Source organism: Chlorocebus sabaeus, chromosome 7, assembly GCF_047675955.1.
Source record: "Chlorocebus sabaeus isolate Y175 chromosome 7, mChlSab1.0.hap1, whole genome shotgun sequence".
NCBI lineage: Eukaryota > Metazoa > Chordata > Mammalia > Primates > Cercopithecidae > Chlorocebus > Chlorocebus sabaeus.
The window spans coordinates 133,139,668-133,162,433 of NC_132910.1; the positions used below are offsets into that span (position 1 = coordinate 133,139,668).

The 22,766-nt window shown below is 36.3% G+C and overlaps 1 protein-coding gene across 18 annotated transcripts in view; it reads left to right on the forward strand.

Annotated features, from left to right (window-relative positions):
- Positions 1-22,766, forward strand: part of TENM3 (teneurin transmembrane protein 3) — a 1,046,942-nt gene that overhangs the window by 741,205 nt on the left and 282,971 nt on the right. The gene's annotated exons all lie outside the window — the stretch shown is intronic.

Sequence of the window (22,766 nt, forward strand, 5' to 3'; positions counted from 1 at the left end):
GTTTCCTGGTTCTATCTTAAGAATTTTTCAGTTTCGTTTCATGAGAATCCTAAGCCACTGAAAGCCTGAAACCTTGCTATTTTTAGAAATACTGTAGTAGCTTCTGTATATCACTGCACATTTGTTCCTATTCTGAACTTCTTATCTGTGCCAAATCTTCAGAGAGGTTACTGGAAGTTTTGCTCGATGACTGCTGAATCAGTCAGAAGTGAATTTTAAATTATGCTGGAGAAAATAACAATCAACTGAGTTACAGCATCAAGATATCATTGTTATTTCTGTTGATACTGGTTTCATCACTTGATAGGATTTAAATACCCAGACTATTGCATATTTACTAACGTTTTATTTCATCATGTCAGCATTTTTTTTTTTTTACACTCGAAAGCCATTTGATAATTTTATCAGCAAAGGGTATTACAAGGATAGGTATTCTTAGCATCTTTTCAAGAAGTGAAAGGAAGGCGTGGTTTATATTTTTCTATAATTTTATGCCCTAAGACGTGACAATTTTCCTTCTTAAGAAGGACAGTTAGTTCTTAGAAGGAAATAAAAATGCATTCTTATATAAACTTCCTAGAAAATTTAATGACTTGATAAATTGCTAGCTGCATATCAACTTACTACTCTCGTGGCCTTCTTTTGTGTGAGCTCTGATCATCAAGCAGTTTCTAAGTGTATTTGAAGCACATGTGTTGCACCTGTGGCACAGGCCACAGTGCATATGTGTCGCGTGGGCTTCTTCCAGAAAAAACATTCTGAGAGCAACAATGACGGAATATGTATTCAAAGGAGACAAGCTACAATAAACTGGTTGTTTAAGTAATATTATGAATTGTTATCCTTTTTAGATATTTTGGATTTCATTTTGTTGGAAAGCTTTCAAAGGGTGACCCAGTACGTGTGCCAATGACAAAAGCTCCTTGGAACAATTCAGAGCTTGCTTTATGCTTTATGAAATGGGATTGTAAAAATCCTCTCAAAAATGACATCCGAAATAGCATTGAAACACAATTTCCTTTGATAAGGCTTTACAGCACTCGTATGAAAAGTGACACCACTTTGAGGGAGACTGTGTCAGCATTATGTGATGTTGCTCATAACTGACACTAATCCATTAAGGGGGTGAGGGTCGTGTATTTTTCTCACGAAGTCATTAAATACAGTTATTGATTTCTGTTCAGTTAGATTGTATCTTCATTTAATGATCATTATAGACATTAATGCTAAGACTTGATTTCACGCACTTTAAACAAATAGAGATTATATTTGGAGTTTAAAATAAAGTTAATGGCAATTATTAAAAAGAAATTGTCATTGATTCACTAACCCAAGATCATGTTTAGCTAGAATTGTAAAAATAATATTGGTTGTTAAAAAATTATACCCATTCATCTTCAGTGTATTATTTGCTAAATAGAACAGATAACTTTTGTTTCTTAATAAAGTAAAATTAATAAAACTGGTATGCAGGTCTATATACTATTCCCCTCTTACTGCTACTGTTTTTATAACTAGTTGTATTATTTTCTGCTGATTTGCAGATGGGTTTCTTGCATTTTCTAATTTCCTATTTTTTGTCATGTAAATGAAAACAGAGTAAATACCTAACCAAATTCCTTTTTCTGGAGTGTGTTAAGCAAGAAACTGGGAAAGGAAGATGAAAAGACATCAGTGTGTGATATTGTGCTCTGGAAACGTAGATGAATATTACTAGTGACCAGATGTGTTTTGGTATATACAGTAGTCCCTCCTGATCGCTTGTGGCACTTTCAGTTACCCATGGTAAACCACGGTTTGAAAATAGAGTGCATACAGTACAGTAAGATACTTTGTGAGACAGACACCACATTCACATAACTTTGGTTAGGTATACTGTTATAATGGTTCTTTTTTATTATTGGTTATTTTTGTTCATCTCTTACTGCCTAATTTATAAATCAAACCTTTCCTAGTTGTTTTTAAGGACAAAGCAAGTATATATACGGTTCAGTTTCAGGTATTCACTGGGGGTCTTGGAAGGTATTTCCTTCAAATAAGTGGGGATTAATCTATTTTATATTAAATTGCTTGTTTAATTGGAATCATGCAGAATTGACGTTTCTGTACATTCCCTTGAATTTTGTCAAAAGAAACAGCAGTATAAAGAATTCTGTAATTTCAGGTTTCTGTCATTTATTAAGACCAGTAATTATTTCCCTGATTGAATATATTATATTTGTGTTTTACTTGAAGGTATGCCTTAATAGTACGAGGAACTTTTAAACTTTCATAATTTGGCAGTGTTTTAAAATTACTTCTTTTACCTATCCTTTTGGAATTTGATGCAGAAATTATTGGTTTATGCAATAGTGAGATGACATTTATTAGATCACCTTTCACATGGGAAGTACTATTGGAGGTCTTTAGCCTCTAGTGCAGTGGCACCAAGTGGTACCAAGTTCATTGCGGCAGCATCTTTGGAGATGTTGTATGCTCAGCACTTTTTCATAGGCATCTTGCCTGACTCATTGAAGGAAACCTGAGCAAAGCTGTGATATTAATGAATTATGACAAGCCTTTTGCCTGTCAAGCAGAGGTTCCCGCCTTCCTCCTTTAAGACAAAAACTTAATGGAAGATGCTCAGATGGGCGAGCTCTCTGATGATACCCCTTAAGTGCTCATCTCTTTCTGATGCGAATATTCAGAGAGCCGTGAAGCTGCAAGTGGCAGCATTTAATATTGTCTTTCTCATAATGCCTGAATAATTTTCCAGAGACTGATCGCTGCAGCTGCTGTGAACATGGTTATTTGTTTATTTTTCACCTTGGTCCTGGTGGAATGCTGACCTAGCCAATCTTCAGGACTCACAGGGAAAATGGTTTCAGATTCGTAGCTCTCATCTTTTCTTTCAAATAAACACAAAACTGAAGCTTGTGAACAGCCACTTGAATAACAGAAAAATAAGAGGGACTGGTTCTTTAGTTTCCTTTAAAAGTGAAAAAAAAAAAAAAAGACTGTATGAATGAAGAATTTATTTGGTGAAAAATGAAGACTCTCTTGCATATTTTTAATGGATATTTGTGAGAGGAAAGGAGAAAGCATAGGCTGTCGTGGTGAGTTACAGAATGTTTTCAAGATTTCCCCCCGGTAGTGCTGCTCATTATGTTAAACAGTCTAGCTTTTAAGCTACTGTAGTTTTCATTTTATGTGTATTGGCCTTCATTTGCTGAAATGCTTCAAGTTCACAGTACTAAAGTCATTTTGAAAACGGGATGTAATTACAAAGGTATCTTATGCTTACCAACAGCTTTTTTGGATCAATTTAATTATCATTACTTGTGGATACTGTAAATTGAATATCCCTTCCCTAATTACATTAAACTCAGGGGTTAGCTGCTTAAGCATCTAAATGAGAAAAGTTCATCCTTTGCTATAAATAGGAGAATTGTTCTCTTATTTAGACTGACCTTAGAAGCTAAGCATTTTACATGATATTGTCAGGTGAGCATTATAAAGACAGTCTGTAATGAGATCTGTAATGAGGAACTAAGGTATAATAGCCCTTTGAAAAGTTAATTTATTCAGCATTTTCTTATTGCATGATAGAATTAAAGTTTGTGTATATGTCCAGACCCTTTTTAAAGAGGCCAGTCTCACTGTTCCTGGGTTACTCATATTCTGCCAGTAGTTCGAAGTGGTTTAATGTTACTATTCCAGCTTAATGGAAGCCACCATTAAAGTAGTGAATTAGTCTTGCCCTTTTAAACAGAGCTAATTTATTTAGGGACTAGGAATGTTATTTTCCCTACCTTCTCCTCCCTTTCTTTTACAGAAATGATTCTGATAGAATTTATTCAAAACACTTTAAGCGTACATTTTCCTGAGAGGAAAAAAAATGCCTTTAGACATCAATAAACAGGAACGGCATTTTCCTGGTATGGAAAATCAGCCTTTAATTAGTTGATGTGTGTGTCTTGGGTTAGTATTTGTTGTCTGTTTCAGCTCAAGTGATTTTTGTGCTTTATGAGAAAACAGAGATTGTTCTGGTGAGAGATTTGATTGATTTCTGCTTGTTATAGTCATTGTAAATTTTAATGCCATGCATAGCTACTTGCTTTTATTTACTTTGTTTTCTTTGTCAATTGAAGCTTCATTAAAAATCTGTCTTATCTGTTCACAGTTGAAACTCTTAAAAATGTAAACGTAACTACTTATTTCCACAGAACAGCTCCTGCTGAGTGTGCTTTACGATTTATCATAAAAACCTGTGAGGACAAATTGAGGCTGGATGTGTTAGGAGATGAAGCCGTCCCTGGGATCACTAGGAGAGATTTCTATTAAGCAAAAGACGTAGCTAAAATGATTGATTTTGAGACTTCAGTCAAAACACACCCTGAATGTTTTCTGGTTTTTCTAATGAGATATATTGTAGAATACACCAGAATAACAAGAAAAATGTAGACTTAGTAGCATAAATAATTAACAAGTGGTTTTTGGGCTCTGGGGTTTCCAAAGCAATTCCATGTTATACTAAGTATACTGGGAGCCATCCATTTACAGCTTTTTTTTTCTTTTTTTTTTTTTTTGAGACAGAGTCTCGGTCTGTCACCAGGCTGGAGTGCAGTGGCGCGATCTCAGCTCACTGCAACTTTCGCCTCCCAGGTTCAAGCGATTCCCCTGCCTCAGCCTCCCAGGTAGCTGGGACTACAGGCATGCGCCACCATGCCTGGCCAATTTTTTTGTATTTTAGTAGACGTGGTTTCGCCACGTTGGCCAAGGCGGCCTCAATCTCCTGACCTCGTGATCTGCCCGTCTCGGCCTCCAAAAGTGCTGGGATTACAGACGTGAACCACGGCGCCCAGCCCCACTTACAGCTTTTAAAAATATTTTCAACCATACTAAATTCCAGAAATTTACTTTTAATGTGCTATACTAAATAACAAAACAACAATTCTAGAAAACTTGAATTTAAGTATAGTATGTCTTTTAATATCTTTTAAAACTAGTTTTATAAAAATATGGAATGTTTTACACTATCATTTTAGTGGTTAAAGTTGTGAAATTGAATGTTCATACAAGTGGCAATTTTCCTCATCAATTCAAACAGGCAGTGAACTCTGGAACTGCATTTCTAACATTAGAGGACTAATCATAGGCAACCTAACTTTTTAAAAACAGGCAACAATTTTATGCTTCTGATACAATTAGATACAGTTACCAATCATATCAATCCATTAGCTGTCAAGTTGTATTCTTCTTCATAAAAAGCAATCAGAGGTAGACATTTAAACCTAGATTATGTAGACACATGTGATGCACATATATATGTAGCATATACCCCGTCTCTACTAAATATATGTGTGTATATGTATCAACCTAGATGTATATAGATTAGATAGGAATTTCACAGAGCCTTGCACATATAACTCCTTCAGAAAATGAATCTTGGTAGGAATACTTAGATATCAGTTGTTGAGTAATGAAAACTCAGGATCATGAAAAGTAAGAATTGTTAGAAGGTGATTTGGGGCATCAGTGCATATGATGCTTTTCCTATTCAAAATTAAGGAGAGAAAGTGTTTTTGTGGGAGATGGAGAGTGGTTATCTTCATTAGCATATGATGCCTCATAGTTGTAAGAGTTGAGGTTCTCAGTCCAGAGTTTGTGGGGACCAAAATATATCTAAGATATAGGCTTCTTGGAAGGAAGGCTGACTCATAATTTCTTTAACACCTAGTGAAACACCCAGATGTCAGTGTTTTCATGTTGATAATGATAATTGACACACACTAAATTTAGCTCAGAAGTTAAGGCCTATTAGGAAAACTGTGCTTCATCACTTCACCTCTTGAGAAATTTGTGTACATTGTGGAATATTTATGCTGTTCTCCATGTTCAGTTAATAGTGTCACGATCCATTCCCATCACTCTAATTAGGTTTCACCGAGATGGTACCCAATTGGGCAGTTTTGTGAACACTTTTCTTCTACTAGCTTTTTCAGTGGCTTCCTGTGTACCCTCGGATTCTATTAAAAATTTTCTCAGGATCTTGCCTAGGCACAGTGTCTCACGCCTGTAATCCCAGCATTTTGGGAGGCCAAGGCGGGCAGATCACCTGAGGTCAGGAGTTTGAGACCAGCCTGGAAAACATGGTGAAACCCCGTCTCTACTAAAAATATGAAAAATTAGCCGGGCATGGTGGCACATGCCTGTAATCCCAGCTACTCCAGAGGCTGAGGCAGGAGAGTTGCTTGAACCCTGGAGGTGGAGGTAGCAGTGAGTTGAGATTGTGCCATTGCACTCCATCTTGGGCAACAGGAGTGAAACTCCATCTAAAAAAAAAATTCTCAGCATCTTTTTAGAGTCATTTTTTAAAAACTTCTAGACTGCAGTGTACAGGATGGTTTACAAAGCAGCATTTGTGTAGTTTACCGTTAGGCAGGTTTCTTCAGAGATCTCAGTAGTCTTAAGTTATATCAAGTATTTGCCAAAACTTGGAGGTGCTCAGTACTATAATTGTGGTAGAAGCCTGAAAATAAAGGCATAGAGTTTTTACTTTGCACAGTTTGTGGTCATTCAGTGTACTGAAACAGTGGTAGGACTGTGAAATGATTTGACTTCGTAATAAAAACATTCCTCTGGTAATGAAGAAATGAATGAGGTTATCTAAACCAGGGTGATCTGAACAATGTCACTAAAATTGGAAGTTAAAAGAACTCAATATTTAGGGTAATAAAAAAGAAAATAAATTACAGCCTCAATTGCAAAAGATACCTGAACATGTAATTTTTACCATTACCCTCTGAAGTGTTGGTCCCACTTTTCAAATGGCATAGTTTAGTCTCACAGGAGTTCCAACAAAGGACTTTCCCAACAACACAGAACTGAGAAGGAGACTGTCTGGTATTTGAACCCAGGTTTATGTCACTGCAAAGGCTTTCAGTGAAAAGCTGCCTACCCTACTCTATTAGAGCCCATAGGTTTGGCTGTCAGTATAAAGACAAAGAAGAAATATTGAGAAAGGGAAACGCTTCCCCTCCTGCCTCTTTTTGTATTCCCTTTTTTTTTTTTAATTTATTTTTTATTATTATTATACTTTAAGTTCTAGGGTACATGTGCATAACGTGCAGGTTTGTTACATATGTATACTTGTGCCATGTTGGTGTGCTGCACCCATCAACTCGTCAGCACCCATCAACTCGTCATTTACATCAGGTATAACTCCCAATGCAATCCCTCCCCATCCCCCCTCCCCATGATAGGCCCCGGTGTGTGATGTCCCCCTTCCCGAGTCCAAGTGATCTCATTGTTCAGTTCCCACCTATGAGTGAGAACACGTATTCCCTTTTTATGAGTCCCTTTCATCATAGCCTACCACCAGATTAATTTCCCATAATCTTCATCAATTGTCCTAAACTTATAGCAAATAAGTAGTATAAGTAAGAAAGTATGTTTGCAGTGCAAATGCATCTTCATAAAAACTTCTTGAGCACCTATGAGAAAGTTCTAGAACTTTCATTGCTCGCAGCACCTAAGAACTAAAAAAAAAATAGACAACTGATGACAGAATATGCAGTTTAATAGCATTTTCTAACTAACTGAAAATTGAATAAACCCAACCACAAGCCAGATTCCCAACTACTAAAATGTCCACTACCCTTCTCCCAAAATATATTTTTTCTTTAAAACATTTACAGACTATAATAATGCTGTATACGTAAACACTGAGTAGTAAATGTCATCATAAAGTATTTATGTGCTTTTAAAGGGAAATGTACAAAAGCTTTTTCCGTCATGTACCTTCTGGATTAGCAACAGGGCCAAAATCCAAATGAGTGAAAAGTAATGTTTTAAATAAGACACTTACATGACTTCTGGTTTATATAACCATCAAAATATTGCTTCTCAGTGTCAGAAGTTGTTCTGATGTATGTCTGAAGCATGGGATCCTGGAAGCAAATACTCAAGTAGCTGAGGCATAATGAGCCCAAGTTAATTTTTGGGATTGATCAATGAATTAATTGAGAAACACCGAGAAAATACATAATAACTTTAGAAAGAAGAGCTTTGAAAAGAAACTTTAGAAAGAGACGAGTAAATGAGTTCATGGTAAGTATGAGAGAGGGTCAATATTCTTAATATGTAAAGAGCCCTTACAGATCAGTACATTTAAAAGGGCACAATAGAAAAATAAGGAATGTGTAAGGGACACGGATACCTAAGAACAATGAGAAAAATCGTCAGCATTATTATTGATGAATGAAATTGAAGCAGCAGTGAGATATATTTCATTTTTCACATTGCCGAAGATTTTAAAAGATTGCTTACGTCACTGTCATATGCTTCTGATGGGATTGTTTACTGGTGAATGCTTTAGGCACAATTTAGCAGTATATGTTTAAAATTTTTTAAAGCAAGAATGTATCATCTGATTTAGGAATTTGTATTTGGAATTCAGGAATTTATTCTAAGTAAATAATTAGAAAAATGTGTACACAAACATAAGAGAGACAAGTGTGAGGGGAGAGAAATGTATACATGCAAACACATGAGAACATGTATCAGCACTGTTTGTAATTGCCAAAAAAAGAAAATCTCAATGGCCAACACAATAGAGGGTTGACTAAATAAAGTACATGGTTTCACATGATAATCTTAGAAAGTTCTGATATAGATTTATGTGATCTCTAATAATTATTAAGATAATTTAGGATATATTAAGTGGAAAAATTGGTTATAGAAGATGCTTTTATTTAATAAATACTCTGCATGTTTGAGTGGGATATTTCTGGGTGGAGAGAGTTGGAGAGATTTCCGTTATTTCTTTATTTAGTCTTGATTTCCTTGACTCTTCTAACTTTTCTAGAATGGTAAGCATGTATTGTTTATGTACAAAGTGAGGAGAAAGCCACACAGCATTGGTCTTCGAATGATTTAATCCATTCTTAAAATTCTAGAAAAAGTTATATCAAGCAAATACTTGTCTTGCTTGGGTAGTAAGAGCTGAATAATACAGGTATCTTTAGTTCAACACAGGTACCTTCTGTGTTTAGTTGAGTGCTTAGTTAGCACAGTCATACTGATAACATGAAATCAATCTATAAACAGGCAATGAAAAATGTAAAATGAAGAGAGAAGAATTTAGAGTTCAAAAGTGCTCTTGAGGTTAAAAAATAGTTAAAGCTATGTCTAAAAGTGGAGGGGTTTTTAGCTATTAATCTTATTACTACATGACATCTTAGGTATATTAGCAGAGTGTTTTATCCAGACTTTATAAATATCCTGAGTTGAGTCATATTTTACAGTATTTATTTTTTCATAAATTTTTAAAAATTAAAGTCATTTGAATACATAGTAAATCAAATAGCATTGAGAGGTCCATCAAGAAGAATGGTACTGTCACCCCATCCCATTTCCTTATCCAGAAGCAACAGCTCAACAATTTTAGCTGTTCATTTGATAGTTACATCCGTTTTACCTGATGATACACCATTATTTCTTAATGTATCATTTTAGATATTACCTGTTGACATCTTGTAACATGAGGACCCATCTTTATTATAAGCTTGTCTGCATACTTTTCTCTATTCTTGCGATATAGTTATATGACTTTTTTTTAGTCGTTAAGTATATATTGTTAACTTTAAAGCCATAGATTGTACTCAAATTGTATTTATTCTTTCATTCAGCTCTTTGATATTTCTTCTTATACTTGAGCATGTTCTTGAGTCTTAATTTACTTCCTCCAAGGGAAGTAAATTTCCTGAGTCCTTAAGTATCTAAAGCAAACTTTTTTTCTGCCCCCATATTTGTTCGATCACTTGTATGGAATTCTCAGTTGAAAATCATTTGCTCTCAGAATTGTGAAGGCACTGCTCCATTGTCTTTTACTGTCTGCTACTGTTGCTGAAATGTCTAGTGCCGTTCTCATTCTTCCTTGGTTATATTCTGCTTAAACCCTACCACCTGGCACCCTACGGAAGCATTTAGGATGGCGACTTTGCTCCAGGAGTTGTGGCATTTCATGAGGATGTTGGGGGTGGTGGGGGCGGTGCTGTGTATGTACTTCATTCATTGTGCTGGGTACTCTGTGGGTCTTTTGAAGTTGGAAACTCACACCCTCTGTTACGGTAAATTTTCTTAGAGTATTTCTTTGGTAATTTTTTTTCCTTCTATTTTGCGGTTTTCTCTTTCTGGACCTCCTCCATTCATTGGATATTGGACTCCCTTTGTTGATTCTCCAGTTTACAGTTTTCTTCTTTCACATTTTCTCCTTTTCAAGTTTTCATTCTGCATTCTCAGAGATTACTCATCTTTTGTTTCTAATTCTTTTACTGAATTTTCTTTTATTTTGACCCAATGTTTTTAATTTTCAAGAGCCCTTTCTTTTTTATAATTTATTTGTCATAACATGCTGGTTTTGTGTTTGGATACAGTATCCTCTTTTAACTCTGAGAATGGTACAATTTCTGGTTGTTCAATTTAAGTTTATCTGTTCCCTGCATTATCCACTTATTTTGGTCTCTTTTATGCCAAGATTTTCGTTCCTCATATGTCAGATGATCCTTGGTTATTCATGTGTATTAAATTGTGAGATGCTAAAGGTTATTTTGTAGCTCTGTGGGCATCGGTCGGAGCTTTTAATTGGTGGGCTTCACTGCCTCACTGTTTTGTGATTGGATAAAATCAGCTCTTTTTTTTTTTTTTTTTACTTACCTGCCAATGTCTGTATGTGAATGTCTTTTATCTGAAACTGGTTTATTTCTTCTTAAAATAATCTTGGGCTCTCTTGTCCAAAGTTTAGACAGTCCATCTGCTAATGAGACTGAGAAAGGGAATTATTGGTTCAACTATTCCTTATTTCAAGCTACAGTTCATTTCACCTCTGCCTTCCATTAAGTCCCCAAATCTCCCTCATTCTTTTTCTCCAGCAAATATACCATTCGTTTCTTGCTTTGGGTGAGGACTGGGGAGAGTGTATACACGTGGCTGCTGGAATTCTTTACATTAGACGGGCATGGTTTTATATTTAAACTTTCAACCTGTCCCCTAATAGTCTGTCCCAGACTTTTCTTCTGCCATTTGTCCTACAGGGACATTCAGTCTTTAGCGGCTCCACGGACTCAGTTTTCTTCTCATTGCCTCAGTGGATTCAACTGGCAAACTCTGCCCCTCAGTTATTCCTCTCCAGTTTTGCTGGCCCCTTGCTTTTTTGTGTGTATAGGTTAGACATACTTCTGCCTCAGGGTCTTTACATTCATGAAATGCACTTACTACATATATACTCATTTTTCTGCCCCAAGGAACAATCCCCAGATCTGAAGAATTTGTATTACTTAAGGATTGCAGGTTGGCAATGGCATTCCTGGGGTCAGCAGGCTCAGGTCCACACATCTCATTTCAAGATCCAGGTGATTTTTCTGGATTAGGTCGTTTTCACGGTAGAGGGCAGAAACTCAAGGGAGGACAGAGACCAATTGAGCCAATGCATTTAAAGTGTCTGTGTAGATATGACACACGCCGCGAGCCCATATTCCATAGGGCAAGACAAATTGCATGGGAAGTATGATGAGGAAAGAAAAAATAATGAATACTTCAACCTACGACACCCCAGATAGCCACAAGACTTACTCCTTCCTTCCTTCAAGGCTTTGTTCTAATGTCACCATCTCTGTGACGTCCTCCCTGATTCCACCCTATGTAAAATTTCATTACTCTTCTACTTCCTGTTTCCCTTCCCTGATTTATTTTTGTTCCTAATACTTCATACTATCTGACATATTATCTAATTTACATATTTTTTAATTAACTGTCTTTCCCAACTAGAATATTTGTAAGCACCACAAGCCCAGAAATGTTGGCTTTTGTTTATTACTGTATACTCAGTGCCCAGAATAGTGCCTGACACCTGGAAACTGCTCAAAAATATCTAAATATCCCTTCTTTCCCGTGGAACTTTTTTTTTCCTTAAATTTTAAAATCACTGATCCACTGATGAATCTGCATCCGTTTTTTTTTTTATTTTTGTGATTTATACCTTCACTATTATTAAAGGCTGTGTGGACAGAGAGACATAAATACTTTTTATCAAATTAGCCATTCTTAACTACAGATCTGACTTCTTAAATATTTATTAAATAAAGAAAGGCTCTTGATTTAATGTGCTGGCTTTCATACAAATTACCAAATGCAGATTTGATTGGGATGTTTTTCCAGAGTTAAGTCCTCTGTAAATGTTGGAGTAAATGAATTGCTTAGCATAATAGCTATACAAGATATGTTTTGGTTGGTGATGCCACCCTCTGTGAATAGGTGATTTCTTGTTTGTCCTTCATTTGAAAAAAGTAGCATAATAGTCAACCTACTTGAAAGCAAATTAGTTCTTATTCGCATGTGAATGAAGAGGCCTAGGTGGGATTAAAAGCATTTTCTGTACTGAATACATATGGCATTCGTAATTTGTATTCAAAGACCTGTTTGCTGTTTTTGGCTTGACTTCTAACCTCATAAATGCAAAAAGCAGCTTCACTTCTTGTAGCAATATGCCAGCCTGGTCTGTCAACGACAATTATTTTCCATCAGTTATTCATCGTCTTAGACTTTGTTTCAGTAAATTGTTCTGCATTGTTTTCTGCCCTCACTACGCGTTATCTCCCCAGCCCAGGTCATAATACGGCAGATACTTGGGTTTCATGATGTTATATATTCTTTTCCAGCTCACCATGGTGATATTGGGAAGGTGATCTTATTCCTGTTTTTCATATGGGAGATTGATGAAGCTGGATTTTAGTTTTTCATGACGTCATAATACTTATTTGTGGACAAACTCATCAGAACTCTAAGGGAGCCATACATTTGTATCAATATAATCAATATTGATGGAAATACTTTGAAACTCCTCCTGCAGAATTTGAGTCAACTTACAAGCCACATTGCAATGGTCTTATTATTATATACCAGACTCTTATTTCTGTGTTAATTTGTATGAATGTCTACATAGCCTAGCATTTTTTTTTACTCCAAATAATGTTTATTTCCCAAAATAAATTTCATTCTGCAAAGATGAAAATCTATATCACACCTAAAATCATATGATATAGATCTTAAAACTGCCAGATAGTATTCCAAAGTGCTTACTTTGAAAGGAAAATACTTAATTAAATGTCTAAATTATTATACATGTTTTTTAAAAAATTTCTTTATTGCTGTAATTCTTACTGCTTTCTCTGCTTTTCCTTTTATTTTACTTTACTATTTTTTTTTGAGATCGAGTTTCACCCTTGTTGCCCAGGCTGGAGTGCAGTGGCACAACCTCAGCTCACTGCAGCCTCCACCTCCCAGGTTCAAGCGATTCTCCTGCCTCAGCCTCACGAGTAGCTGGGATTACAGGCACCCACTACCACGCCTGGCTCTTTTTTTTTTTTTTTTTTTTTTTTAGTAGAGATGGGTTTTAACCATGTTGGCCAGGCTGGTCTCAAACTCTTGGCCTCCCAAAGTGCTGGGATTACAGGCGTGAACCACCACACCTGGCCTGCTTTTCCTTTTCAACACCAAATCTTAGATTCCGTTTCCTCATGACATTGTCACCAGCTCGATATAAATCATTCCTTTGTTGACATTGTCATCATGTGCTTGCTGAAACATGCCCTACATAACAAGGTAGAAAGAGCCAGGCTTCAGGTTTCGTCTTGTTAAAGCAAAGCCTTAATTTTCTCTAAGGAAAGGTAGATGTTGAATATGAAATAAACTTAAAAGAGGATGCCTCACATATAAAATCCCAGAATGTTACAAATGGAAGGGACCCAAGATGGTTGCCAAGAAAGATCAATGCAACAGCTCTGGTCTAGAAAGAGGCACAAATTATTAAGACCTCAGCAAGACAGAGTCAATGAAGAATTCCCACTGAGCATGAACGGGGGTTGCTTAGTGGTTACTTAGCATCGGCTTCACTTTAGCCCCGGTCATGTGACCCCGAAACCACGTTGATAATGTGTAAGGCCCTTTGGTTGTTTTTGTTTGTGTTCTGAAGATGTCTGCTACTTTTGAAATGTTTCCGTATTTAGAGGTAATACGGTATGATTGAAAGAGTGCATATTTTGGAGTCAGAAAACCTGAAGTTCAATCGTGTCATTACCTTAAGCTAAATTTCTCCCTCTGTAAAATGGGAGTAGTGACATTTAAATAACAGTTAAATAATAAGGAGAAGTAACGTATGAAAAGATTCAAGCACTAGCCTGGCACATAGTGCTTAAAAAGTGTCTTGCTCTTTCTCTCTCCCTTCTTTATGATTTAATAAAATTTGTCTGGTATGTGTATTATAATTTGTACATCTTGATCTTATATACTGTATTAAAATTAAAAAATAGTCAAAAGCTGAATGCCTGGTCTCAAATACTTTAAATTCTGGTTGGGACATAAGATAAGTACATGTACTCCAAATATATTTACAGAGTAGGTTTTATTAAATGAACCGATAGATATTGTACATAAAAGATTAAAGTGAAAGAATGATCAAGTTGTAAGGAGTACCGAGTAGGTGAGCTTGGAGCTGTATACGAAAACCTTTCATGGAAGAACTCGAAGACATCTTTTTGAACTTCCTTGACTCTGTTTGATAGTACTTAATCGGTCAGTTCAGTGGTTCTTCATACTGTAAAGATCACTGGCCTTTATTATCCCGATAGTAGTGAATATAAGCATGTTAAGGTTATCTTACCTGTGTTTAATCTTCTTAGGCACATACTATGGAACATCTTTATCCGTCATATTCATGATCCATGAAACCTCTTTTGAAGTCAGGTTGCATATTGCAAAAAAGTAGAGCTCTAAAGTAGGTCACAGTCCTAAGAGAGACACTGGAATCAACATCTGAAATTGAAAAGCTATTCTCCATTCGTATTAAGTTTTTAGGTTATCACTAAGAAAAAAAAAAGCACACTAAAATTAGATGAAATAAAAGAAGCCTGAGTTATTCAAAATGTAAAGACCAGAGAATGAATGCCAAAATTTTTCTTTTGCCCTTTTTCTTCCATCATTATGTCTAAAGATTGAAGTTAGTCTAAATAACTTTAGGTCTCATAATCTCTGAGAATTTAACAGCTTTACTGTTTTCTTTTTCTTTCTGGTCCAAGTACATCTGCCCTTATGCCATTACTCTTGTCAGAAACTCATTGCCAAGTGTCTTTAAAAATCAGTTACTGTGGACTTACATAATTCAAAACAGAACTAACCCTTCAGTTTGATTTTTCAGGAGTCATTCTTTCATAGACAATTCCATCATAATTTTTTAAAATATAAATCAGTGTGAAAGCATTGGATTTTCTTAATTTAGTCTTGTCCAGGAAGCTGTTAAAGCTTGTTCCGCATTGAAGAGAGAACACTAAATTGTCAGAATGTACTCATTCTATGGGAGAAGTTTTGAAAGTAGAGGTTTATACATTTTCAACTTAGAGCACGAGATTCTTTGCAAAAGATGTAGTCAGATATCTGGAAGTCTTCCACTTTTGAAATACAGGGCTTCCAAACACATTTCTTCAAATGTCTTCTATATAGTTACTGTCTTTTATTTTGGCAAGTTATGCCAAATAGATGAAATAGATCTTAGAGGCCTTAGAATATTAAGATCCTTAGGTTACATTCTTATATAGCATCCACTAATCATTTCGTATACTTAAGTGATGAGTATATTACTATCTTAAATTCTAGTTTGGTCATAGAGATTTGTGCTTTCATGGGTCCTGGAGCAGATGGTTTCTGTCCCCTGAGTGATTCATACTCAGGCTCTGGTATCAGGTTTCCTGGGATGGAATCCTAGTTCTGTCACTAACTGGGTGGACTGAAACAGTTCATTTAACCCTGATAAGCCTCGGTCTTCTCTTTGTAAAACGGGGATAAATACTACCGATCTTGTTGAGCTGTTATAAGGATGAGACCTATCACATGTCATATTGACAATGCCTGGCTCACAGTAAATGCTGCATAAATGTTAGCCATCATTATTGTTGTTATTGGTGATGGCTTTTGGAAGGCTCGCCGGAATTTTCTCAGTTATTAATATTGTGTAGGATAGGGTCTGTGAACCTTGGTTTTTAAAGTAACTGTTCCTGTAAGAGGATGCTCCATTGTGATTATGGTTGTGTAAATCTCATTTGGCAATTGAGTACCAATAATATGATAGTCATAGTTTAGGTATAGCTATCTAAATTGACCTGCTGTCAACAACTCCTGAAAGAGCATTTTGCAATAATTATCACTATCATCATTATTTCTGCTTCATGAAATCCGTGAAATATTTATCTTTCCTTATATCTAATCAGAATGATATAATTTTAGATATCACATAGGTGAGTAATAAATGATATAATGGGGTCTCTTTCTTCTGATAGATGTATATTAGTATATTCTGATATAATGATATGCTGTGTACTGATCAGTGTACAATTAACTGTCAGATTTTGTGCAAATGAATAAAAGATTTTGTGCAGTTAAATAGATGATGAAATGGGTCCTTTCTTCTTTCCTTTGAATCACAGTGACAACCTAACTTAGACTTTCAATTAAGCTTTCCAGCTTCCTACCTGTGTTCTTGTATTGGTTTCTTAGGTAGGAACATTTTCTCTGCATGGACAGAAACAGTTGATAAACTCAACTCCAACAGAGAAATAAATTACATGCCAGCTATAATGAGACATGAACGTCCAGTAAATTTTCTTTTGCATGTAAAAATGTGGCAGTATGAAGTAAGAGTCAATAATTATTTATTGTTAATTCCCTAATGTTTGCTTCTGATGCACATGTAAATTGTGATGTGACTAAATTGAATGGAATTATCCGTTATTTTTAACATAGTCACTCTAATGCACATGGATGAAAATGACTGTGATGATCTAGCAGGGATCCTTTGTGTTTTAGTGAGGCATGGAGGTCCGCATCCTGCAGTCTAATACAAATGGATCTCAAACCAAATTTAATGAAAATTACCTTTGCTGACAGCGAGCCTGAGACACAGATGGTCACTGTATCCTCAGATGTGTTTAACTCCATTTCAGTGGGGCCACCTTTGTTGTTTATAACTTCTAGGTATAGATTCTTGTGGGAGTTCTAAGATTTGTTTTAAGCTGTTTTTCCTTTCTTAACAAAAATAGTAAGCGCCATATAATGCTTGCTTCGTTTCAGTGATATTTTTTCATTCTTCACTCTTTCTTGCACATTTATTTGATGCTCAAGTGATAATATACAAACCACTTAGAATATTATTTCCTATTTTTCTGGAATATTAGAAGGAAAATGTTACATAGAATTTTACATTCACATATATAATTATTTCAATAATTTTGCCAGAAGAATTGAGTATCTCTTTTGAACAAATGCCGTGTCTGAGAACAAGAAGGATAGAGTTAAATAAATGAGGGGATGGAAAATTAAAAATGGGCTGGACGTGATGGCCCACGTCTGTAATCCCAGCACTTTGGGAGGCTGAGACAGGCGGATCATATGAAGTTGGGAGTTCGAGACCAGCCTGACCAACATGGAGAAACCCCGTCTCTACTAAAAATACAAAATTAGCCAGGGGTGGTGGTGCATGCCTGTAATCCCAGCTACTCGGGAGATCGAGGCAAAAGAATCACTTGAACCCGGGAGGCAGAGGTTGCAGTGAGCCGAGACTGCGCCATTGCACTCCAGCCTAGACCACAAGAGTGAAACTCTGTCTCCAAAAAAAAAAATAAATGGAGGGAGATACAGGTATATTGTTTGTAATTCAGATCTAAGATTATTTCTAAACCTGAACCAGAAGATAGACATTTGAAACAGACATTCAGTCAGTTAAGATCTTAGTTGTGTTTTTGCCAAATACTGTAAAGTTTTTTAAAAAAATTATCCTACCAACTTTTAGTCTCCAGTTTATTGCTACTACCATAGTTCAGTCCCTTCAGTTGGATTATTTTTGGTTTTTTTCTAATAAAATAGCCAGATTAAGCTAGTTTACATTGCTTTATCAATCACTGTGTGTCTTAGAAAACTACGAAAGTATGCTCACTTCCTCTCCGTCAGTACTACATGTTTTCTTCTGTGCAGGCCTTTTTTGCTCTCGCTCGCCTCTTAGCTCTCTAGCCTTATTTTGTCTACTCTGAAGACAAACCTCTTGGCTTTGGTTAGCTCCTTCCGATATGATTATGTCATGTCCTACTTGCCTAAAAGACTTCTCACTATAATCCTCAGTTTTGAAATCCTCTTTATCCTTTAAGGATTAACCTCAAGGATTGATTAATTTTCTAGTTATTCCAGTTCTGATTGGTAATTCTATGCTGTTAAGTTCTCTTATACATACATGTAGCATTTAATTATATTATGGATAATATGAATCTTACAATCAGTGACATTTCCCTATTTGTCGTTACCACTAGGAAGTGCAGGGCTGAATTATTGGCCAGTCTTTAGTAACTGTACAGAATCTTCATCATGTATTTCTGCCTATGAACTTCCCCTATAGCATTGTCTTAACCATAAAGCTTCTCTTTTGCAACACTTTTTTCTAATGTTGTAATCTTATTATACATTCTTTCTTCTTGTAAGCCACATCAAATCCTTATTAGGAGAGGCAGTCTTCCATGGGCCCTGAGCGCATCCTGCACACCCTTGCTGACCTTGCCAAAAATGTAAGTCCCTGACTGCTCTTTACCCAGGGGATTTCTCAGGATGGTTTGTAGCAAGAAACCTTGACAGATGAGGCATTAGCCAAGAGCAGGCTTGTTACTAGTTACTGTCAAACAGTGGATTCCCCGAGCTCCGTGTTCCTCAGCTGTGACAAACCCATTGTGTGCACAGCATCCATTTGGGCCCACCAGACTTGGGGGACAAAGGGACCATCGTACAATCCAATACTCCCATGCTGCTTGCTGTGCTATGCCATGAGTTTTTGCCCCTGACCCAGGAGTCTTGTGTCAACATTTATGACAGCAGCAGGCTGTGGTAGGTTGTAATTAGGATAAAATCAAATACTATACCAGATAATCATTTATGGAAGATAGAAACTCTTCCATAAATTAATACAAATAAACGTGTTTTGAGCCTTTCAAACCAACCCACTGTGCATACCACTAACCTGAACATGCCGAACATGTAATTAGATGTCAGGCTATACTTATTATGCTTTGAAGAACTGAGCTTTTGTGGAATCATGGCAGCTGTGACAATAATTAAATTGATAATTTCTTGGAATTATGTTGAGAAGACTTAAGATATTTAAACTGGTTGGATTTGTCTGCTTCAACTAAAAAGATGAATAGAGAGTATGTTTCACTTCACCTTGCCTCTTGAGAGGTTTCTGAAGAGAACTGCAGTGTAAAACGTAGTGTCTTATTTAGTTATCTACCTTAGTCTGTGTTCTCTTTCCTTTCATCGGTTGTGTTGCTTTTTTCCATTTTTAAATTATGTTCTCACTGCAATTTTGAGAATGTAGCATTTGTAAATGTGAAGAAAAATCAGTAACAAAATTTTCCATTTGTTTAGGTTTTTTTTTTTTTTTAACTCTGGCCTTACCTTAAAAGACAAAACAAAATTAGGATCATATAAATAAATGACATATGACCTCTGAAGGACTAGGTAGAAAAAAATTAATATTTATTTATTAGCTAGCAAATGGTAGATTCTTTTAAAGTGCTTTACATGTATTATATCATTAAGTCTGCCAATGATCTAAGAGTTAAGTATTATTAAAAGAATAAACTAGACTATTAGAAAGTGACACTAATTAGATTTAGGTAACTAGCCCAAGTTCATATTGTAAGTAGCAGAAGCTCTACCCAGGTAGATCAGACATGATCATCAAAGGCATGGTTCTTAACCAGGAACTCTCATCTCCTGTGAAAGTAAAGGAGGGTGTGGAAGAGACTGTTTCATATTACCAGAACCTATTTTTCTGTCTTCCTTGATAAGGCTACATTTCCCAGCCCTCCCCACTCCCTTGCGTACAGGTATGGACATGTGACTAGTTCTCTGCAATGGAAAGTGAATGGAAGTGAGGTACCAGGCCAAAAATGTGCCTTCTCCATGGTCCCTTTTTACTTACTGGAAGGTAAAAGCAAAGAACTTCAGGGACCATAGAAGATAGCAGAGTCACCAGATGGGAGGAGCCCAGGTCTGAGTTATCACATGGAAAGTTGTCCCATTGAACGCCAGCATCAGACTAAGGTTAGAATGAGAAAGAAAAGCTTTTGTTATGTTACATCACTCATATTTCAGGGTTTATTTATTACAACAGCTCGCATTGCCTTACCAAAATAGATGGGTATGATCAAATGTCACTACTAGGAGCATTAGAGGATTTTAAATATTTGGTGAAATCATTATGGCATTAGTTACTTTTCAGACTTCTAAAACATTTGATTATTACCTTGAATATATGAACAAAAAGTATTATGATTGCTTTATAAGAAGGATAAACACTCTGAAAATACGAGCATACTGGGAGTGATGTCCAGATAGTCGGAACCTGGTCCTTGAACTGCCTCTGTTTAATCTGGGGCAAGTGATTTAATCCCTGCGAGTCTCCCTTTCCTAATGTGTAACATGAAACAATCTAACCTCTTTGGGGCGGCAGTAAAATTGCTATAGGCTAACAGTGTACAGAAACACAGTGGTTTGTATACTCCTTGAAGATGGAAATAGTGTCCAGTTTATAAGTCTGCACTGGTACTGTTTTAGCACATAAGAAGTGTCAGTAAATATTGAATGAGTTTTTGGTGGAATAGGACATGATATCCTTTTAGAAAACGTTTTGGCATTTTGAGTCAAAGCCATAAATATATATATTCTTGTTATCCCAGTATTAACGTTTAGGATATTTATGAATACTCCACAGGAAGGAAGAAGTGAGGATAGGATAGGGTTGCAGAAGTCTCATCTCAGCCTTTGGAAATAGTCTCAGTGTTTAACTTCAGTGGAGTAATTTAGTAAATTTTGGTAAACTTCATTCACTGCAAAGTTTCCCTGCTATTGAAAGGCAAGTAAGAAAAACCATATTCGTACTGTGAAAGTTTATACTAGAAGAGTATCAAAGCATAAAATACAGAACATAGCTACATCGTTACTAAAAGCCTGGAAAAATTAAATGTATACTCAGTAAAGAAATTAGAAGGAGTCATACATAGAAAATGGAAAACAGTTTGATATATTAGTGATAGGATTATGGAATTATTTTTTTCTTTCAGTTGCATTTGCAAACAAGATGGGAGAAGAGGCTGGAAAAGAACATAGGCTAGCTATTTAAAGATCCTGAATGGAAAAAAAAAAATGGAAACCTTTGGGTTTCATTTTGTAAGGTTTTTTAAAAATAGATCTGGGATTAAATCTGGCTTTAATTTGGAGTAAGAGAGTTAGTAATAGGGAGATGGATTAAAATATTACTGCAATAATTCAGGTGACAGATGTGGAGGACCTGCGTTTCTTATTTCCTGTGTTTTGTTGCTGTGACATCTGGGGCCTTGCTGACCCTGGAGGGACTGCCCCTCCTAGTGTTTGCCAGTTCTAGAGATAATAAATAACTCGCCCACAAATTTTCCACCTCAGCCATCTCCTTTAGTGGGCTTTCACACTCTGGTCCATTTTCCACCTGCCCTGATCACCCCGGGGCCAGGTACAGAGAGCCCTTGTGCCTCAGAGCCAATTGAAAATATTTAAACTACCAATTCTAATTTTTTTACTCTGTTTTGCCCATTTCTTCCCAAGGAAACCAAAATAAAGGCTTGCTTAGGGTTTCCCCTGTCTCACTCTGCCTCCTAATGAACCCTGATGCTTCTTTTTGTGACACTGTTGGGGCGGCATGCCCCTTCCTCTTGGGAAGCTGTGAGTAACAAGCTGTATTTTCAGTGGCAGTCATCTCCTGCTCTGTTGGCCTTACTACACCTCAAAGCTTCCACTGGTGCACGATATTTTTAAACTAAATATTGTGGGCCTAAATGAAAGCAGTGAAAATGGGGATGAGGAGGAACATTGAGAGATGTGTAGGAGTGAGAATTACAGGTTTTTGATGGTGTTAGGATATGAAGAGTAGGGAAATGGAAGGAGCAGATGACTACTGACAGATTTCTAGCTTGACAGTATTAACTGTGGGGAAACAGACTAGGAAAAAGAAGTTTCAAAGGGGAAAGATAATAAATTCGATTTTGGAACCTGAAAGACATCCATGTAGAAATATCTAGTGAGCAGTTGTGAAGATGTGTCCTGAACAGTGGTTTTCAAACTATGAAACACAGTAACAAGTCCATTTTACACCCGGCCCTATATGAAGATACGATTTCATATTTCACAGAACAATACCCCTTTCTTTGTGTGATGTATTCTGACAGTTTCTGTCTGTGCCATTCATTTTGTTTCGTTTTTTATGTGTGCTGTAAGCCACTAAATTGAGTTCATGAACTACTAAAAGGTCACAATTCACTCTTTGGAAAACGCTGATCTGGAGCATTAAAAAAAACTCAGACTCGAAGAGATTTAGAAGTCATAAATATACAGATGTGAGTTTAAGCTATGGGACATTTTCTAGGGGCTGAGATGAAGAGCAAGAACATTGCCCAGATTATTGCTGCATAGAATACCAAACATTTAAAATTTTTAAAGCTTACAGAGAGAGAGGAAGCAGCAAGAGAAAGTGAGAAAGAATAGTACATCCTAATAGACTCAGTCAATTAATGTTGAGAAACCAAGAAAGGAGAACATTTCGAAGAGGGAATAATCAGTGTCAAATGCCAATAATGCACAATCATTTTTTACCCAGACTAATAAGA